Below are 19,454 nucleotides of genomic sequence, written 5' to 3' on the forward strand. Positions count from 1 at the left end.
AAGAAAGAGGAAAGAAAAGAAAGAAAATAGAGAAGAGAGGTTGGGGGAAGAAAAGGTTCAAGAGAGAGAGAGAGAGGAGCCGGAGCGAGGAGAAATGAGAAGAGAAAGAAGACAGTGACGGTGCAAGCCACGGGAGTGCAGGAAGAAAGATGGAGATGGGACGTACGGTAAATCTTATGTTTCATGTGTAGGTTTGGTATAGATTTGAAATTGTGACTGTAGGTTGAGGAATCTAGGCTTCGTTTGGGATATAGAGTAGAAAACTATAATTCAGGGAATAAGCGGGTGGAGATGGTAGGTGGAAGCGTGGAAGTGTGAAGGATGTACACCGAGGAGGCCGCGGGAGGAGAGAGAATGAAGAATTCGGTGAGTGAGGGAGGTCCGTGAGAGAGGAAGTTCTGTGTGAGTATGAGTGGAGGTACATGGAGGAGGCCGCGGGAGAAGAGGGAGAATGAGGAGTTTGGTGAGTGAGTGAGGTCCATAAGAGAGAGGAGATTTTGTGTGAGTATGAGTTGAGGTATATGGAGGAGGTCGCTGGAGGAGAGAGAATGAGGAGTTCAGTGAGTGAGTGAGGTCTGTGAGAGAGAGGAAATTCTGTGATTGTGAGTGATGGTACTCAAAGTAGGCCGCGAGAGGAGAGAGAAGGAGGAGTTCGGTGACTGAGTGGGATTCTTGTGAGAGAGGAAATTCTGTGTGGTTATGAGTGGAGGTAGGCATGAAAGGGTGGAGTGTGTGTATGCTGGAAATTAGGGAGTAGGAAAGGGAGGCCTGTAGAGCGTGGGTGTGAGGGATCGGGATAGAGGTGTATTAGTGCAGATGTGTGGTGTGCGGGTGTGAGTTGTATATAGGTTGGTATAGTTGCTATAAATTTAGTAGTTTGGTAAGTGAACATTACTGGTGTGTGTGGGTTAAGTGTTAGTGTGTGTCATATGAGGAGACACGTGTAGGTTCTGTATACAGGTTAAAAGTATAGGAGGGCCTCAGGACAATGTTGTGGAGTAAGAACAGGGTGATATTGTTCTTGAGTTGGTAGCATTGGGGGGACGCCGATATTTGTTGTCACTACCTAGAAAGAGTAAGTTGATCACCGATAGTGGTGATAATAGGGAGACTCTGACGGGCAAGGGGTTGGGTCCTCGATATTGGTGACAGGAGAAAATAGTATCTGTGTGTGTGTGTGGCCTGTTAGGAGTCGAGAGATAGAAGGTTCATTGATGGTCGCCAATATTGGTGACGAGTGAGAACATTTGTACGGTTGGGGTGACGTCGGGGGACGATCACACTTAATATGTGTAATATTTGAAATACTGGGGGTAAGTATTAGTCCCTTGTAGTTCCATGGTGGTAAGAAGGTATGACTTAGGCTACGGAGAGAGAATACATATAAAAATACTGGGTTCATATTGTTGCATATGATACTTGTAACTTAATTTTTACTGTACTGAGTTATATGTGCTCACTCTTTATTATTCACAGATGAAGTAGCGATGGAGTCGGGATCAGAGTTGTTGGTTTCCGAACCTAGCTTATAAAGCAACAGTGCAAGGATTTTTATTGGCAGAATTGAGTGTGTAAAAGTTAGTGGTAGTATAGATTGTGTGTCTGCTGGGAGTGTATGAGATTGTATTTCACTGTGATGTCACATGTATGGTTGCAGGTTTATCTTTGACTTTGAACAATAGATTGTGGTAGTGTTTCTATGTGTGCGACTGATTTGGAATGAAATTTTAGTATTTAGTCATGGAATTGTTTTAGACTACGCCGTTAAGAGGAAAAAAAAACAGGGCATTACACTCTATAAGATAAAAATTATTTGATCTCATTAACTAAATCACATATATAGATGATGCATATGGAGATATGATCATTGAACCGACCCGATTGAGAATTTTTAATAGTTAAATATTTCCTTAAACTGTCAATAGAGTATTTTCTTAAAATGATGAGATAAAAGAATTTCCTCTAACCTGAGATCATTATAGTAATTAACAAGTCATTTATCATACTTTGATTCTGGATACCTATAGTCATAGAACTATAGTTGAAAAGAGATTGGGTGTGATTAAATACTTGTAGAATTATTAATTGATCAAGACGGAATCAGTCAACTTTGATAATAAGTTTAAGTCCTATGTTGTCATTTCCTATAACGACTAAATTAAGACATTCACCATGATAATTGAATGAAAAAAGAAAAGAGTTTCTTATGTCATTCATTAGTTAGTTATAATTGACATGAAATATGGTTAGTTACCTAATGAGATTTGATAGTTAAGCCATATTCTAGGGTTAACCCGGAGCAATAATGATGGAAGAAATTATTATATCATTATTTTAGAAGGTTATTAAGAATAATCGTACACTTCATGTTATGCGGTCGTTAAGGAGTGTTGCTAGACGCAAACTTTGATTAATAAATTAGTTTGACAAATTTGCTACCAGTTTAGTATTGAATCTATGAGGTCGCACACTAATAAGTATTCTGATTTTTGCTAAATGGATTAATTATTTGATAATTAAATTAGAGAATTTAATTTAATCAAATAAATAAAAATTTTAATCTAAATAAAATATTATTATATTCTTTACTAGCACAAAGGATATATTTAATATTGAAGACAAATTAAATTTTCTATTTTAGAAATAAAAAATTTATATTTATATTTTTTTGTTATTATATTGTTAGTGTAATAATATAATATGTGTGGCTATTATAATAATGGAGATTATTATAAAATCTAATTTGAAAATTGAATTGATTTATAAAATTATTTTATTAAATAATAATAATAAAAAAAAAACAACATATATATATGAGATATATATATATATATAATTGGGTATTAAAAAGGAAAAAAAAGGAGTTGAAATTGGTTTGGACAGTACAGGAAATTAGACTTGAATTTTATATATAGGATACATATATATATATATATATGTAATTGGGTGTTGAAAAGAAAAAAAATAGAAAGTCCAAATTAGTTTGGACTTGTACAAGAAGAAGTCCAAATAGGAATTTATAACTACCCATGCCACCTATATATATATATTTATGAATGGAGATTGTAAATGTGACATCTCAAGTGCTAATTAAGGCAAATGGAAGTTAGATATAGATTCAGAATAACGAGTGTATGATAAAATTTATGCAGCGAAATCAAACCATAACAAATTCTTTACAAATATATATAATGTTCCAAATACATACATAAACTGAGGCCAGAAGTGGCTACAAAATACAAAACATAAGGGCCACTTCTTTCACTATGCTACTAGATTCATCAGAGTGCGGGAACAGTCATGCACTCAGACTTGTGGATCCACAGGATCCTCACAAACTTCTAAGGGTAGGTCTGCCTGTGGTTCCTCATTTTCTTCCTCATCTGGGGGGCATGGAAAAAGTGAGTTCCATATGCTCAGTAAGGAAAATAATATTAAATTAACATTGTAATATTTCAAAAGTTTATTATTTTATCTTACCATTTAACTTCCTTGTTTACCTATCTCACCATTATGAAAATCATTTATTTGAATACGAAAATGGTAAGTTAGCACAAAAGATCATATATACATTATGCCAGATAATAGAGAAAATCAAATAAATCATGAAATGCACATATATTTCGTATCATGCTTCGCGAAGTTGTTACAAACTTCCATCTTGGAGGGTAGATACAGATTTTCTACTATACAAGTGGAATGATCATATTAGATACAGATACAGATATGACAATTTGCTAAGACCCACATCCGGCTGGCCAAATCATGGTACGATCTATGACTACAGTCGCACCAACTATAATGGTCCTAACAGATATCTATAGTCACGACATTACTTAGCTATGAGTGATCCTTACAGATAGTGCAATACCACTCTCATTAAAGAGTACACAGTCATCCACTGATAACGGTCTTCTTACGTCTTTTCAGACCATATAGGGGAGGGAGAAACAGATACCCCGAAGGGTAAGGGGAATATATACCCCTCAGAGATAAAAAGCCTAACGAAAAACTTGAAATAATATGCATGTCAATACAGATACACTTCAAACCATACATGTTTCATTCCACTTTTCTCTTTTTCTTTTCTTTTTACTTTTACTATTATGAATTACATATTACATTTATTACATACAAATTCATCAAGTGTCTATAGTTCACATAGCATGCTTGAAAACCAGAACAATTTGACTCATTTAAATATAAAAGCACACAAAACAGGTAAAGAACAATCATATTAAATTTGCTTATCTAAAAATACTTATTAAGACGTCGAAATTAATACTAGATTCTTTACCGAACCTCAATGATTTCTTCTTCACCATTTTCCTTTCTTTCTCTTATTCTCTCACTAATCTATTCTCTCTCTCTCTAAACCTTTGAAAATGGAAGAAATTGAAGTGTGGAGAGGAAGGGAAGGGGCAATTTATAAAATTTTGAAACCATTAGATTCGTGACAAGTGGTGAAATTCGATGAAGAGAGAGGAGAAAAATACTTTTGGCACAAAAAATGAGGGAGGATGACCTCCTCCATCAGTAGCGGGAGTGTGCCGTTAAAGGCAGCGGCGATGTACCGCCCAAGGCAGCAGCGATGCACTACCCGAGGTGGTGGTTCCTGATCGGCACACTGTAACTTAGCTTGTAGGCGCACAGGCCTATTACTACGCATGTAGGGGCTAGCCTATACGCGTGCAGGGCATGGGTGCGCTGGGCGCTGCGCGCAGGCCTACTGCGTGGACAATGTGCACACAGTATGCGATGCTAGTTAGTGTGCGAGGTGACGTGCGAACAGCCTGCAAACAACAGGACGCACGCAAAGGTCCTGACCCCATGCTGTGCGCACGGAGTGAAAGTGCGCGTTGTGCGCACGTCCTGAGCGTGCATACGCATAGAGGGGACGTGCATGCTAGTGTGCGGATGGGGCGTGCGCACCGTGGCCACTGTGCTCGCATGCTCACGCGCATAGTACGTAGTACCCGCGCTGGATTTTTCTTGTGGGTTTTTCTATTTTTTTCTAATTTTTCCTTTTAATTTAATATAAAATAAAATAAAATAAAAATTAATAAAAACAAAAATAAATAAAAATCATGAATCATGAAAAATGTTAAATAGTGTAAATTAATTACGTTTAAGGCAGCCAAAGACCCAAATAAATAGAGTTTCCAAATCATTTTAGCACAGTGATGGGCAGAATTTTATAGTGAAAATTAGAGAAGAGAAGAAAAAACCTAGCTGCAGGCAGACCAAAAGAAAAAAAAAATTGAGCGAATTTATTTTCTTCTAAAATTTAGTGAAAATTTTTTAACACAAATATTATTCAATTTGTTCGCGCGTTCTGTTGATCAAAGAGTTTATTAACAATATCAGTTTTGGTGTGGAGACGCATAGAGTATTTGTGTTTTTGAATAATTTTAATTTGAGAACTCGCTATCATATATATTTTAAATTTGATCTTTAACTTGTAATATAATTTTGAAGCACAAATAGATCATATTGAAATTCTTTATATCTTCCACTGCGTGTTATGAACATATTGCAATCCTACAGCTTCCTTCATTATCATCTCCTCCTCTTCCTGTTTCATTTCACTTTTTCACCATCGTGCCATAAGGGTTTATTCACTTTCCTTATCCCACCAAAGTCATCTCCTTCGTCTATTTACTTTTCTCAAGTAGATTTGATCTATGATCATGAGAAAACACATAGGTAAAAGAAATTACAGTTCTGACGCTGAAAAAATGATTTTATTACTTCAACAATCATAAAGAATTTGATTTTTTATGATTGTTTTTCTCTCTATTTGTTAGTGTTTCCTTTATTTTCTCCTTTGACATCGCATTACTTTCCACAGTAAGTTTTTCCTTGTTCCAATGTAGTGCGTTTTGCTGTGTTTTATTTAGTCAAATTATTAGTACTTGGTTTTGCTATCAAATTATCTTTATTCATGCAACTGACTAAGAAGACAAGGGAGTAAAAAACGTCATAGGTATTAACCTAACTACAAGTTACGGTTTTCTTATGTGTATGCATTTGGTAATAACAGTTGAAATGTTAGTGTAGGAGTTAACAACAGTCAATAATGTCCATGGCTTTTCTATAATTCAAGTGGTGAGAATATATCCAAATTACATAATCCGACAACTACACAAGAACATAGTTAGATCTTTTAAAAATTGAAAAGTTGTCATTCTCATTTTAACGATATTGTAGCAAACTTTAATAATACTTCGATTAATCAAAAATTTAAATTTAGTTCATTTATAATTTAGTATAATTTTTGGTTAATAATTTTAGCAGTGTCAAAGGCTTGTAATTAAGAATACATTATCTTGAATGGGTCAGAAGTCAAAATAAAAACGTATATGAAACATAAGTTGTAGGAATAACACGATAATAATTCTTGAGTTTACATCATGAAAGGGGCAAATGTGGTGTACTTTTTTTTATGTTTTGTTATTTTGCAGGTTAACCTGATAAATTTAAACCACGTTGATGGAATTAACTTTGATTTCATAATAGTAAAAACATTTAGGCCCATGCATAAGTCAAAATTGGATCCATATAAAGACATAATCTTATTAGTTTAAAGATTTAACTGCATATAACATTAGAGAGATCAATATGACATAAATTCGAATCCCTAATGCCTTCCTCCACCTTCTCCACTAGAAGGAGAACTTTTAGGATAGGGTGAAGGTTTAAAGTCATTGTTAAAAGTAGCATCATCATTGCATTGACATTGATTATTTTTACAGTGAATGTTATGTTGATTATTTTTATAGTGAATGTTACCATAAGAGCACTTAACATGGCCACAATCCTTATCGCTTGAACAACTTCCATCGATTTTTAATATGATATCTACATATAGATAGTCAATAAAATAATACAATAATATTATAATTAGAACTCAATAATTTATTTAAACATACACAAATAAGAACTAAGTATGAATTCCTAAAAAAAAATAATTGTACTCTATACTCAATTTAATGAGTGAGACTCACATGAGTTGATGATAATAAAAACAACCAACAGTGCTGCACTCAGAGAAGTCTTCTGCATATCTAAATGTTTTAAAACGAATAAAAACTATTCAGTTTGTATTATTGTGATCTTTGAGGTGAGTTAAAACTGGATTTATTTATAGACTAACATTTTGAATTTGGAATGTGTTAAATAAGAATTAGCATCCTAATGTAAATATAAAATTGATTTTGGATATGAATTTTTTATTGGATTGGATTGGATTATATTTTTAACTTTGGACATGAATTTTGGATTGATTATACTTTCTTTATATTTATAGACATAGAAGAATATTTGATATGGATTTTGATAAATATATTTTTTAGAATAAAATAACATTTTTAGTTAAAAAATATTAATGTGTATAAAAATGTGTATTTGAGTGATTCAAAGTATGGCTTATATTTAAATTATGCTATCACAAATGTAGATGAAAATCATATATAAGATGTAAGTCCAGTTAAAAATTATTTTAATCAATTTTAGAAACCCAATTGGAAATGGCCTCGATAAAGTTCTTAGGTTAATACCAAAACACAACTTAAGTTGCTCAAATCATGCTAGTGTCAAATCGAACATATCCAAGAATGAAGCTTTGTGTGACAACTAAAATTTTAATCAAATGGAGACAAGAGAAATGCACTATTTTTTATACTTATATTGAAATCCTAAATGATACTATGTTTTATGTCACCCAACTACAAGAATTAATTCTGTAAATTCCCAAATAAATGTTGTAATTCTAATTTCTAGTTGAATTTCTTAAGTTAGGATTAACAACAAAATTTAATTATACTAATACATATTGAAAGACTATATTGTAAAAAAGTGAGGTTTCAATGTCAACAGCTTCAAGAAAATTGAAAAAATATTTCAAAAGTTTAAAGAAGATTCCTTCCTAAAGACTAAAAAATATTTCAAAAGTTTAATGAAGTTTCCTTTTTGGTGACTAAAATATATGGTGTAACGGCCCCGGAAATATTAAAATGAAATGAGTATTTAAATATATCAAATGCGGAAGCGATATCAAAATTTCAGTTAACATCCCTTACACGAAAAAAAACCAAAAACGTACTTAAAATATAAAAGATTAAACTAACTAAGAGAGAAACTCGAAAATAAAACTATGAGTATGACTACAGAGTCTCTAGGCATCCCCTTCGTCGTCCTCCTGCGGAACGGGCTCGGGAACCATGTCTTCCTGATCTGAAATGGTTAAATAAGGAGTGAGCTACACTAGCCCAGTAAGAACATCACGATATCTCACCGTCACGGAGGTAAAGGTGGGTAGAAAAACACAAAAGACCAATGGAGCATAATTTACAACAAATCCTTTTATTTATGATAAAACCTTTACCCTCCACTTACCTCGGTGGAATTTATGAAAACAATATAAGAAAAACAATAACATTATCATAATCATTGAATAATATAAGCTGTAAAACATAACACTTATCACGCCCCTTGAAATTTCAATCATTGTACAACATATCTTTTTCTCATTTACCAGCCTACTAGTATCCGTGGGGGTCCATAGGGGTTCCGTTACCCGTTAACCTTTAACATTCATAATCAGTTTCCAGGGCCGTCCCCATACCCCGTCCGGTATGGGCGCCAAAACCATGAACCTCAATACCCTGTCCGGTATGAGGGTGAAACGGCCGTCCCCATACCCCGTCCGGTATGGGCGCTAAAACCATAAACCTCAATACCCCGTCCGGTATGAGGGTGAAACGGGCCGTCCCCATACCCCGTCCGGTATGGGCGCCAAAACCATAAGATCTCCATACCCCGTCCGGCATGTGAGACCACAATCCCGGTAGGGTTCCCTACAGACCCGGTCCGTCCACCATCTCCCAGGATATCTAGTCAGGCTGACCCCCATAATACAATTATCAGTCTACACAATCTTTCATTTTCTTTTTCCTCAGTCAGCATCATCAATTCACATACAAACAAGCAAAACAGTAATTCATGCCAAACAGACAACATACAGTAAATCACCAATCACACTAGACTCAGGCTCCATTAGCCACCTTAAGCAATTTCACACATTCGTTAATTCAAGAAATACCGTTTTATCATTTTGAACTTTAATACCGTGATAGGAAATAGGGTGAGGGGTCCTTACTTGTTTTCGGGATCCGAATACGATTCACAGTGCGCCTGCAGGCCGTCCCTAATTTTCCCTGAATTTTTTCCGGGGAACTGAAACACACTAACAGTACCTGCACGTGTTCCAAAAAAAATCCAAATTAGGCCCAGGGCCTCTTTCAGCCCAAATCGCAATTCCGGCACGGCGGCTCCGCCGTGCTCCGGCGACGGCGCCGCCGCTGGCGGCGGCGAGTCGCCTCGGGTTGGCTGTTTTCGGCCGTTTTCGGCCGAATTCGGCCACACTCGCATTGGTCCTTGTCAGAAAACAACCCTAGGGCCCTCGGGGGGCCAAAAAAATCACGGAAAAAGCGGAGCTTACCGGCGGCGGCGCTCTCGGGTACGGCGGCTCTCCGGCAAGGTTCGTGTTTTGGTGATTCGGCTTCGGTCAACCTGTAGAGAAAAGAATGGTGATCACAGTGATATAAAAATTGCATCGAACGGAGGCCGGGAAGGACCTCGTCGGAGGCAAAAACTGAGAGGGGGCGCGGCGGCGCCGCTGGGTTTCGGCCGCGTATTCCGACTGTTTGGCCGGGATTTCGGCCTCAATTTGGCCATAGGAGGAATCAGCGGGGAAAAACGAGTCGGGGGTATGAAATTTACCTCGATCGACGGTCGGAAATTTCCCCGGTGCGGCGGCGGGTGGCGGCGGTCGGCCTCTGGTTCGTCTTCTCCGGCGAGCGGCGGGCGGCTAGGGTTTGTGGTCTGGTGTGGGGGTTCTATTTATAACCCCTTGCCTTTTGATCACAGCCGTTCATTACGTTTTAATCTGGACCGTTCGTTTTTGATTGAATCTGGGCCGTCCGATCGCGCGATTGATCTGGGCCGTCGGATCGCACCCACGCGGATCGCCAACGTGGCTCCTTTCAGAGTGACGCTGTCTTGCCACGTGGCAGGCCCCGATTGGCCGGGACTGCTGACCGGGCCTGCTGACGTGGCTGCTGACGTGGCCCCCTTTTTTTTTTTTTCTCCCTCCTTTCCGGGTGCTACATATGGGCTCTATATGGTGCTTGAATGGTGTTAGTCAAAGTAGTGATTTTTGTTATATTTAATTGGAAGCAATTAAGTGAGATTATTAATACTTGTCTTTGCTATCAAATTATCTTTATTCGTAGGTATTAAACTAAGTACAAGTTACAGTTTCCTTATGTTTATGTATTAAAGTAATATAGTTAAAATGTCAGTGTAGGAGTTAACAACATTCAATAATGTCCTTTGATAAGTTACCCATCAAAATGGACAACAACACTTTTATAAAATATTTCACCAAACATGTGGATGGCTTTTCTGTATTTCAAGTGGTGAGAAAATAATCAAATTTTCATAATTTGACAACCACACAAGAACTTAGTTAAGAGCTTTAAAGAAATAAATTTTTTTTATCCTCATAATTATCGATTAAACTTTAACAATACTTTGATTAATCGAAATTTTAAATCAAAGATTAATTCGTTTATAATCTAGTAAAATTTTGATTAATAGTTTCAGTATTGTCAAAGGGTTGTAATTAAGAACACATTGTTTTGAATGGCTTGGAAGTCAAAAACGCATATGAAACATAAGTTGTAAGAATAAAACGATAATAAGAAATTTTTTTTGTTTTTACATCATAAAAGGGGAAAATATGGTGGACTGGTTTTTGATGTTTTGTTATTTTGTTGGTTAACTGATAAATTTGAACCACATTGATGGAATTAATTATGATTTCATAATAGTAAAAATGTTCATGCCAATGCATAATTCCTAATTAGATCCAAACAAAGACATAATTTTATTAGTCTAAAGATTTAACTATATATAACATTAGATATTAATATGACATATAAATTTGAAGCCCTAATGCCTTTCTCCACCTTCTCCATTGGAAGGAGAACCTTTTCGACAAGGTGAAGGTTTAAAGCCATTGTTTAAAGTAGCATCATCAACGCATTGGCATTGATTATTTTTACAATGAACGTGACCATAGGAGCACTTAACATGGCTGCAATCCTTATCGCTTGAACAAGCTCTGTCGATTCTTAATATGATACCTGTGTATAGAGAGTCAATGGAATTTTTGAATCAATAAAATAATACATTAATATTATAATCGTAACCTAATAACGTGTTTAAAGATACACAAATAAGAACTAAGCACGAATTACTAAAAAAAATAATCATACTCTATACTCAATTTAATGAGACTCATATAAGTTGATGATTGTAAAGACCCAGAACTTAAAAGGAAATAAAGTCATTAATTAAATGCGGAAGCGAAATAATAGAGTTTAGGGTTCCTTACACAATAATTTAGAATGCCCAATAGGGTTACAGAAATGTCCCTTCTAAAAGAAACAAATGAAAATCAAATAAATAAACAAAAGGCAATATACTGAGCATTCTAGGATGACCTTCACTAGCTTTTAAAGGAAGTTCAGGTGGTGAATTATTCACAACCCTCTTGTTGATCGGGATCTAGGTCTAGGTCCTCTTAATCTGAAATAGTTAATGAAAGGGTGAGCTACACTAGCCCAATAAGAATATCACACTACTCATCGATACAGAAACTGAAAGTTGGTAAAAATCATAAAAACAATCGATGAAGCTCTTAATTTAAGTAAATTCATTTATCATAAGGAAAAAACTATTTATTGTATATACTTACTATTGTGAGATTTCTAAAATTGACATATAGAGATATAATAATTCAAATAACATTCTAATCTCATTTTTGAGTGAGCAATAGCAACCACTTTCCCCTTTTATTTGCCTATTGGTATCCTTGAGGGCCATAAGGATGTCCAACTACACGGGAACCAATATTCAACATTTTCAATTAACTGGTCATCTCCATACCCTATCTGATATGAACACCAAAAAATACCATCCCTCAATACCTCGTCTAGTATGAGGGTGAATCGGACCATCCCCATACCCTGTCTGGTATGAGTGCCAAAAATACCATCCCTCAATACCCCATCCGGTATGAGAGTGAATCGGGCCGTCCCCATACCCTGTCCGATATGAGCGCCATTTCTAGATACTTCGTCCGGTATGAGACAACGTTCATGGTAGGGTTCTCTATGTACCCAATCCGTCTACCATCTCCCAGAATATTCAGTAAAGCTACCATTCATTAATTCATATGACCAAATAATTTTCTGTTTGCATATTAATTTCTAATTTCACAAATCAACCATAAATTACGCAAGACAAGCAATATATATATATATATATATATCAAGGAAGCATACTTGAATCATTTAATCATTCCAGTATATTATCACGTATTTAAAGCTATAAATTCAATAATCAGTTAAACAGGATAACAAATAAATGACTAACCAGTTTCGCCACCATTGGTAACCTGTAATTATTCTCAAAGTTTTCTAAATTATACAAATACCATATTACCGATTATTAAACTTCAATTTTATAACAGATAATAAGATGAGGGATTCTTATCTGAATTGGTATTCGAAACACCAAACTTTTTACTGCGCCTACTGGTGGTCCCTGGATTTCCTGAATTTTTCTGCGGAGATTAAAACACGCTTACATACCTAAAAATACTCCAAAAAATTCAAAATTGGTGTTAACAACCTTTTTTTGGCCAATTTTAAAATTCCAGCACGGGGCACCGCCGTGCTTCGGTGACGTAACCACTGTCCACAATAGTTGTTTATGTCGGTCTGGCCATTTTTGGCAAGTTTTGACCGATTTTAGCTTGTTCTATACCCCTCCCTGCGAGAAAATACGTTAGAGGGCCTCGGTTGGCCAAAAAAAGCCATAAAACGGAAACCTACTAGCAGTGGAATTTTTTGGTGCGGTGGCTCAGTTGGCTCACCCTCGCGGCTAGGTGTTTTTCTTCAGTCAAATCATTAAAAAATAGAACGCTGAACACAATAGTAAAAAAATTGCATGAAATGGGAAACAGGAAGTGGCTCATCGGAAGAGGTTTCGGGTTTTGCCAATGGTTTTCGACTCAACCGCCATTTTGTTTACTCTGATTTGGCCATGGGCATGCTCAGAATCAAATTCTGAGCGGATAGGAGAATTTTTACCTTTTTTGGCGGTCGGAGGTGGCTCCAGCGTGGCGGCGGGCAGCGGGCGCCTCCCTTCTTCGATGACTAGCTCTTCTTCTCTAACGGTAGGCTAGCAACTAGGGTTTGGGTTCGGTGTGATACGAGATATTTATACCCGTCTTGCGTTAATCTGGGTCGTTTATCACATTTGATCTCGACTGTCCGATCGTGTTTAAAGAAAAAATAAATCTAGACTGTTCATCGTGATTTGATCTCGACCGTACGATCGCGTATAAAGAGGAAATGAAGTTGGGCCATTCTTCACATTTAATAGCTGCTGTTCGATTGGACCTGAGGAGAGAATGAATCCAGACCGTGCACGCACGTGGGAACACTTCCGGGCCATCCGATCTCGGGGCATGCAGATCGCCAACATGGCCTCCTACGTGACACCGAGTCAGCGTGTCTTGCCACGCGGTGCATTCTGGTTCGTCGAGGTTGCTGACTGGGTGGTCCTACGTGGTGCAATTTTTTTAATTGCATTCTGACCCCCAGTTTCTGAATTTTCTTTCAAAAACACCTGCCCAACCCAAATTTTCACTCATTTTTTTCAAAATTATTTTTAATTTCATCCTCAACCTATTTTTTTCATAATTCCACATTAAATAAAATTTTATTAATTTAAAATTTAGATTTTTATATATTTTTTAAATTTTAAAATTAATTTCGGGCCAAATTCTGGGCCTGGGTATTATAACTCTCCTCCCCTAAAAGAAATTTGGTTCCTCAAATTTGTCTCCCTCTCATTCAATCAAATAGTTGGGGATACTAGGCTCTAAAGTCTAATTCTAGCTCCCATATGGCCTCTCTCTGTGTGTGATTCTACCATAGGACCTTAATGAAGGGAATTTTTTAGTTGCAGAGTACTCTGCTCTTTCAATCCACAATACCCACTTGTACCTCCTCATAGGACAGATTCTCTTGGAGTGAAAGGGGCTCATGGGCCAAGATGTGAGAGGGTTCCGAGTTGTACTTGCATAGTATGGACACATGAAACACATTATGGACTCTGGATAGTTTTGGAGGTATTACCAGTCTGTAGGCAGCGGTACCAATTATGTCTAAGATTTCAAATGGTTTAATAAACTGGGGATTTAGTTTCTCTCTCTTTCCAAACCTACTGACTCCCTCAATATGAATGACCTTAAGGAACACTCGATCACCTTTCTTAAATTCTAAATCCCTCCTCCGGGTACCCACATAGCACTTCTGCCTTCTCTGAGCCATCTGCATGTTCTTTTTGATCTTAACTATTTTGGCTATAGTCTCCTCTACAAAATCTGTGCCGAATAATTTTCTTTCACCCACCTCTTTCCAACAGATCGATAATCTGCATGGGTGGCCATATAACACCTCGTACGAAGCCATGCAGATACTTGCTTGGTAGCTATTATTCTAGGCGAACTCTATTAAAAGTAAATGATCATCCCCATGGCCCTTAAAGTCAAGAACACAAGCTCGGATCATATCCTTTAGTGTACGGATCGTCCTTTCTAATTGTTCATTAGTCTGAGGGTGGAATACGGTATCAAGAGACAGTTTCATTCCCATGGCTTGTTGAAAATTAGACTAGAACCGAGAAGTGAACCTGGGGTCCCTGTCGGATACTACTATCACTAGCACTCCATGTAACCTGACTATCTCTCAGATATACATTCTTGCTAGTTTGTTCAAAGGGTCGGTCATCTTAAGGACCAAGAAGTGAGAAGACTTGGTGAGTCGATCAACAATTATCCGAATGACATCATGTCCTGAGTATGCCCTAGGCAATCCTGTCATGAAATCCGTTATGATGTGTTCCCACTTATACTCCAGAATTAGTAATGGATAAAGTAGCCCGCCTAGGCATTGATGCTCTGTCTTGACTTACTGACACACTAGACACTTGGAAATAAAGTCGGTCACCTCTCTTTTTATCTTGTTCTACGAAAACCGGGGTTGTATACTTTGATACATCTTAGTGCTTCTGAGATGCATGACAAACTTTGAGTTATGAGCCTCTATCATGATGTCCCTTTTCAGCTCACTATCACATGGAACACATACCCTGTCCTGAAGTCTGAGCAATCCATCGACAGAGACCCAAAATTCTGAATTTACTCACTGTTCTGCATCTTTCCTAAGAGCTGCTAAGGTGGAATCAGTGGATTGGGCTTTCTTTATTCTCTGGATCAACTCATATTGAACAGTCAGGTGGGCCAAGCATGTAACTCTCTTCAGGTCCTGAAGTCGTACCTGTTGTGCGGCCCCTACTACTCTACATTCTGAAACTATTATGTGAGCTAATATACCTGTAGTTTTTCTGCTAAGTATGTCAGCTACCATGTTGCCCTTGCCCGGGTAATACAAAATGTTGCAATCGTAGTCCTTGAGGAGTTCTATCCATCGTCTCTGATGCATATTGAGATTTTCTTGAGTGAATATGTGTTTCAAGCTCTTATGGTTGGTATAGATGTGAAAAGTCTCTCTATACAAGTAATGATGCCAAGTCTTCAAGGCGTGGATAATCGCAGCAAATTCTAAGTTGTGGGTAGGGTAATTTTTGTCATAACTCTTCAATTGCCTAGACCCATAGGCTATGACCTTCCCATGCTGCATCAGAATACAGCCCAGCCCCAGGTAGGAGGCATCACTATAAACTATATATCCACATATCCCACTCGGTAAGGCCAACACAGGTGTAGTAATCAACTACTTTTTTAGTTTTGAAAAGCTCATTTCACAGTCTTCGTTCCACTCAAACTTGATGTTCTTCTTTGTGAGTCGAGTCAAAGGAGCAATTAGGCTAGAAAATCCTTCTACAAACCTACGGTAATAGCCTACCATCCCCAGAAAGCTACGAATCTCATTGACCAAGGTCAATTTCTCCCAACCGAGCACTGTCTCAACTTTTTTGGAGTTCATTGACACTTTCTCCCTTGATATGATGTGTCTTAGGAAGGTAGTCTGCTCGAGCTAGAATCCACAGTTACTCAAATTTGCATACAATTTCTTTTCTTTGAGAACTTGTAAAACTTGAGTAAGATGGTGAGCATGTTCCTATCTACTTTTTGAATAGATCAGGATATCATCGATAAATACAATGACAAACTGATCCAAAAATTATCTAAAAATTCTGTTCATCAAATCCATAAAGATGCTGGTATGTTGGTTAGTTCAAATGGCATGACAAGGAACTCATAATATCTGTACTTGGTTCGAAAAGCTATTTTAGGAATGTCTTTTGCCTTGATCTTTACTGATGGTAACCTGAACGCAGGTCTATTTTGGAGAAGACCTGGACACCCCTGCAACTGATCAAAAAGATCATCGATCCTGGGGAGGGGGTACTTGTTCTTGATCGTGACCCTATTCAGCCCCCTGTAGTCAATACATAATCTTAACATCCCATCCTCCTTTCTTGCAAATGTGACTCCAGCACCCCAAGGGGATATACTATGTCAGATTAGCCCACTATCCTGTAATTCATTGATTTGTTTCCTAAGCTCTTCCATCTCAATACGACTCATGTGGCAAGGAAAAACTAAGATAGGCTGCGTGTCAGACTAAAAGTCTATGGTGAACTCAACTTCACTGTCCACTAGCAGTCTGGGAAGTTCATCAGGAAACACATTCAGGAAGTCTCGGATTACCAGGATCTCTTCAAAACAAATTTTTTCTTAAGTTTTTTCAATGTAGAGAAAACAACCGAGTTAAAGCGCTATGTAATAAGGAAATTTCTATTAGGGAATAATATTCAAAACTTTTATTAGCTTGTAAATGACTCTTTGTTAGGAGGCTTAAATACAATTTTTCTCGTAGAAATAATCCACGGTGGCGTGATACGTCGCTAACTAATTCATTCTTAGAAATACATCAGGATCCCCCGTGTCAATCTCTATTAGGTCCATCATGGGTGAAACTATGTCCAATGGAAGAGGGACCAGATATTGCTGGATAGGGACCGGATGGTCCTATAACGGTGTCAAATCATACGGTAGGGGCTCCGAATTGTATTATGATGGTGTAGGATGATATGACGGAGGAGCAGGGTTGCAACAAGGCAGCATTAGATCCTTTTGTTGTAGGGTGGCTCATATTGTGGAAGTGGTAGAGGGTTAGATAGTTCCCTCCTCTCTTCCCTGACCTATTAGGCAAAGATGAGTCTCTCTAAAATCTCAAAGAGCCGATCAACATCCTCTCATAGCGACCCATCTCGGGCTGCCCTGTTCAGTAAGGGACCTCATCTTCTCATGTCTTTGTACTTATTTTTCACCAGGAAGGTTGGGCAATAGTTCGTATTTGGTGTTTTTAAGTCTTTTGTAAGGAATAGTTTTGAGGAACGCGGCTCTGATACCAACTGTAAAGGCTCGGAACTTAAAAAGAAATAAAATCATGAATTAAATACAGAAGTGAAACAATAGAGTTTAGGGTTCACATTCCTTACATATTAATTTAGAATGCCCAATAGGGTTACGAAAATGTCTCTTCTAAAAGAAACAAAAAAAAATCATATAAATAAACAAAAGGCAATATACTGAGCATTCTAAGACGACCTTCACTAGCTTCTGAAGAGAGTCCAGGTGGTAAATTATTCACAACCCTCTTATTGATCGGGATTTGGGTCTAGGTCCTCTTGATCTGAAATAGTTAATGACAGGATGAGCTACAGTAGCCCAGTAAGAATATCACACTACTCACCAATACAGAAACTGAAGGTTGGTAAAAATCATAAAAACAAGCAATGGAGCTCTTGATTTAAGCAAATTCATTTATCATAAGGAAAAAATCATTTATTGCATATATTTATTGTTGCGAGATTTCTAAAATTGACCTATAGATATACAATAATTCAAATAACATTCTAATCTCATTTTCGAGTGAGCAATAGCAACCAATTTTTCCTTTTATTTGCCTACCAGTATTCCTAGGGGATCATAAAGATGTCCCACTATGCGTGAACCAATATTCAACATTGTCAACTAACCGACTGTCCCCACACCCCATCCGATATGAGCGCCAAAAAATACCATCCATCAATACCCTATCCGGTATAAGGGTGAATCGGGCCGTCCCCATACCTCGTCTGGTATAAGCGCTAAAAATACTATTCCTCGATACCCGTCCGGTATAAGACAACGTTCACGGTAGGGTTCTCTATGTACTCGGTTCATCCACAATCTTTCAAGATATCCAATACGGTTATCATTCATTAATTCACGTGACCAATCAATTTTTCATTTGCATATTAATTTTTAATTTCACAAATCAAGCATAAATCACCCAAGACAAGCAATATATATATATCAAGGAAGCACAACTAAATCATTCAACCATTCCAGTATATTATCATGTATTTAAAGCTGTAAATTCAACAATCAATTACACAGGACAACAAATAAATGATTAACAAGTTCCGTCTCCATTAGTAACCTGTAATTATTCTCAAACAATTTTAAATTACACGAAATATCATATTATCGATTATTAAGCTTCAATTCCATAATAGAGAATAAAGTGAGGGATTCTTACCCGAATCGATGTACGAAATACCGAACTCTCTATTGCACCTGCTAGCGGTTCTTATGTTTCCTGAATTTTTCTGTGGAGATTAAAATACGTTTCACATACCTAAAAATACCCGAACAAATCCAAAATCGGTGTTAAAAACCTTTTTTGGCCAATTTAAAAATTTTGGCACGATAGCACAACTGCTCACGATAGTGGTTTGCCTTGGCCTGGCCATTTCCAACCAACTTTATCCAATCTCAGTCCGTTTTATACCCATCCATATGAGAAAATATGTTAAGGAACATCGGTTGGCCGAAAAAAGTCAAAAAATAAAAATCTACCGGTAGTGAGATTTTTCATTGCGGCAGCTCATCCGGCTTACCCTTGCGGCTGGGCGTTTTTCTTCGATCAACATGTATAAAAAAAATGGTGAACACAATGGTGAAAAAATCATACTAAAAGGGAAACAGGAAACGAAAAAGGGCTCATCGGAGGAGGTTTTAGGTTTTGCTTGCGGCGGCGCCACCAGTCTTTGCCCTCAATTTTTGGCTCACCTACTGTTCCTTTTACTCCAATTTGGCCATGGGGGTGCTCAGAATCAAATTTTGAGCGGATAGAAGATTTTTTACCTTTTTTGGCAGTCGGCTCCCTTCTCCGGTGACTGGTTCTTCTTCTTTGGCGGGAGGTTGGTGGCTAGGGTTTGGGTTTGGTGTGATGCGA

This window comes from Carica papaya, chromosome 9, assembly GCF_054855325.1.
Source record: "Carica papaya isolate Zhongbai chromosome 9, ASM5485532v1, whole genome shotgun sequence".
Classification (NCBI taxonomy): Eukaryota; Viridiplantae; Streptophyta; class Magnoliopsida; order Brassicales; family Caricaceae; genus Carica; species Carica papaya.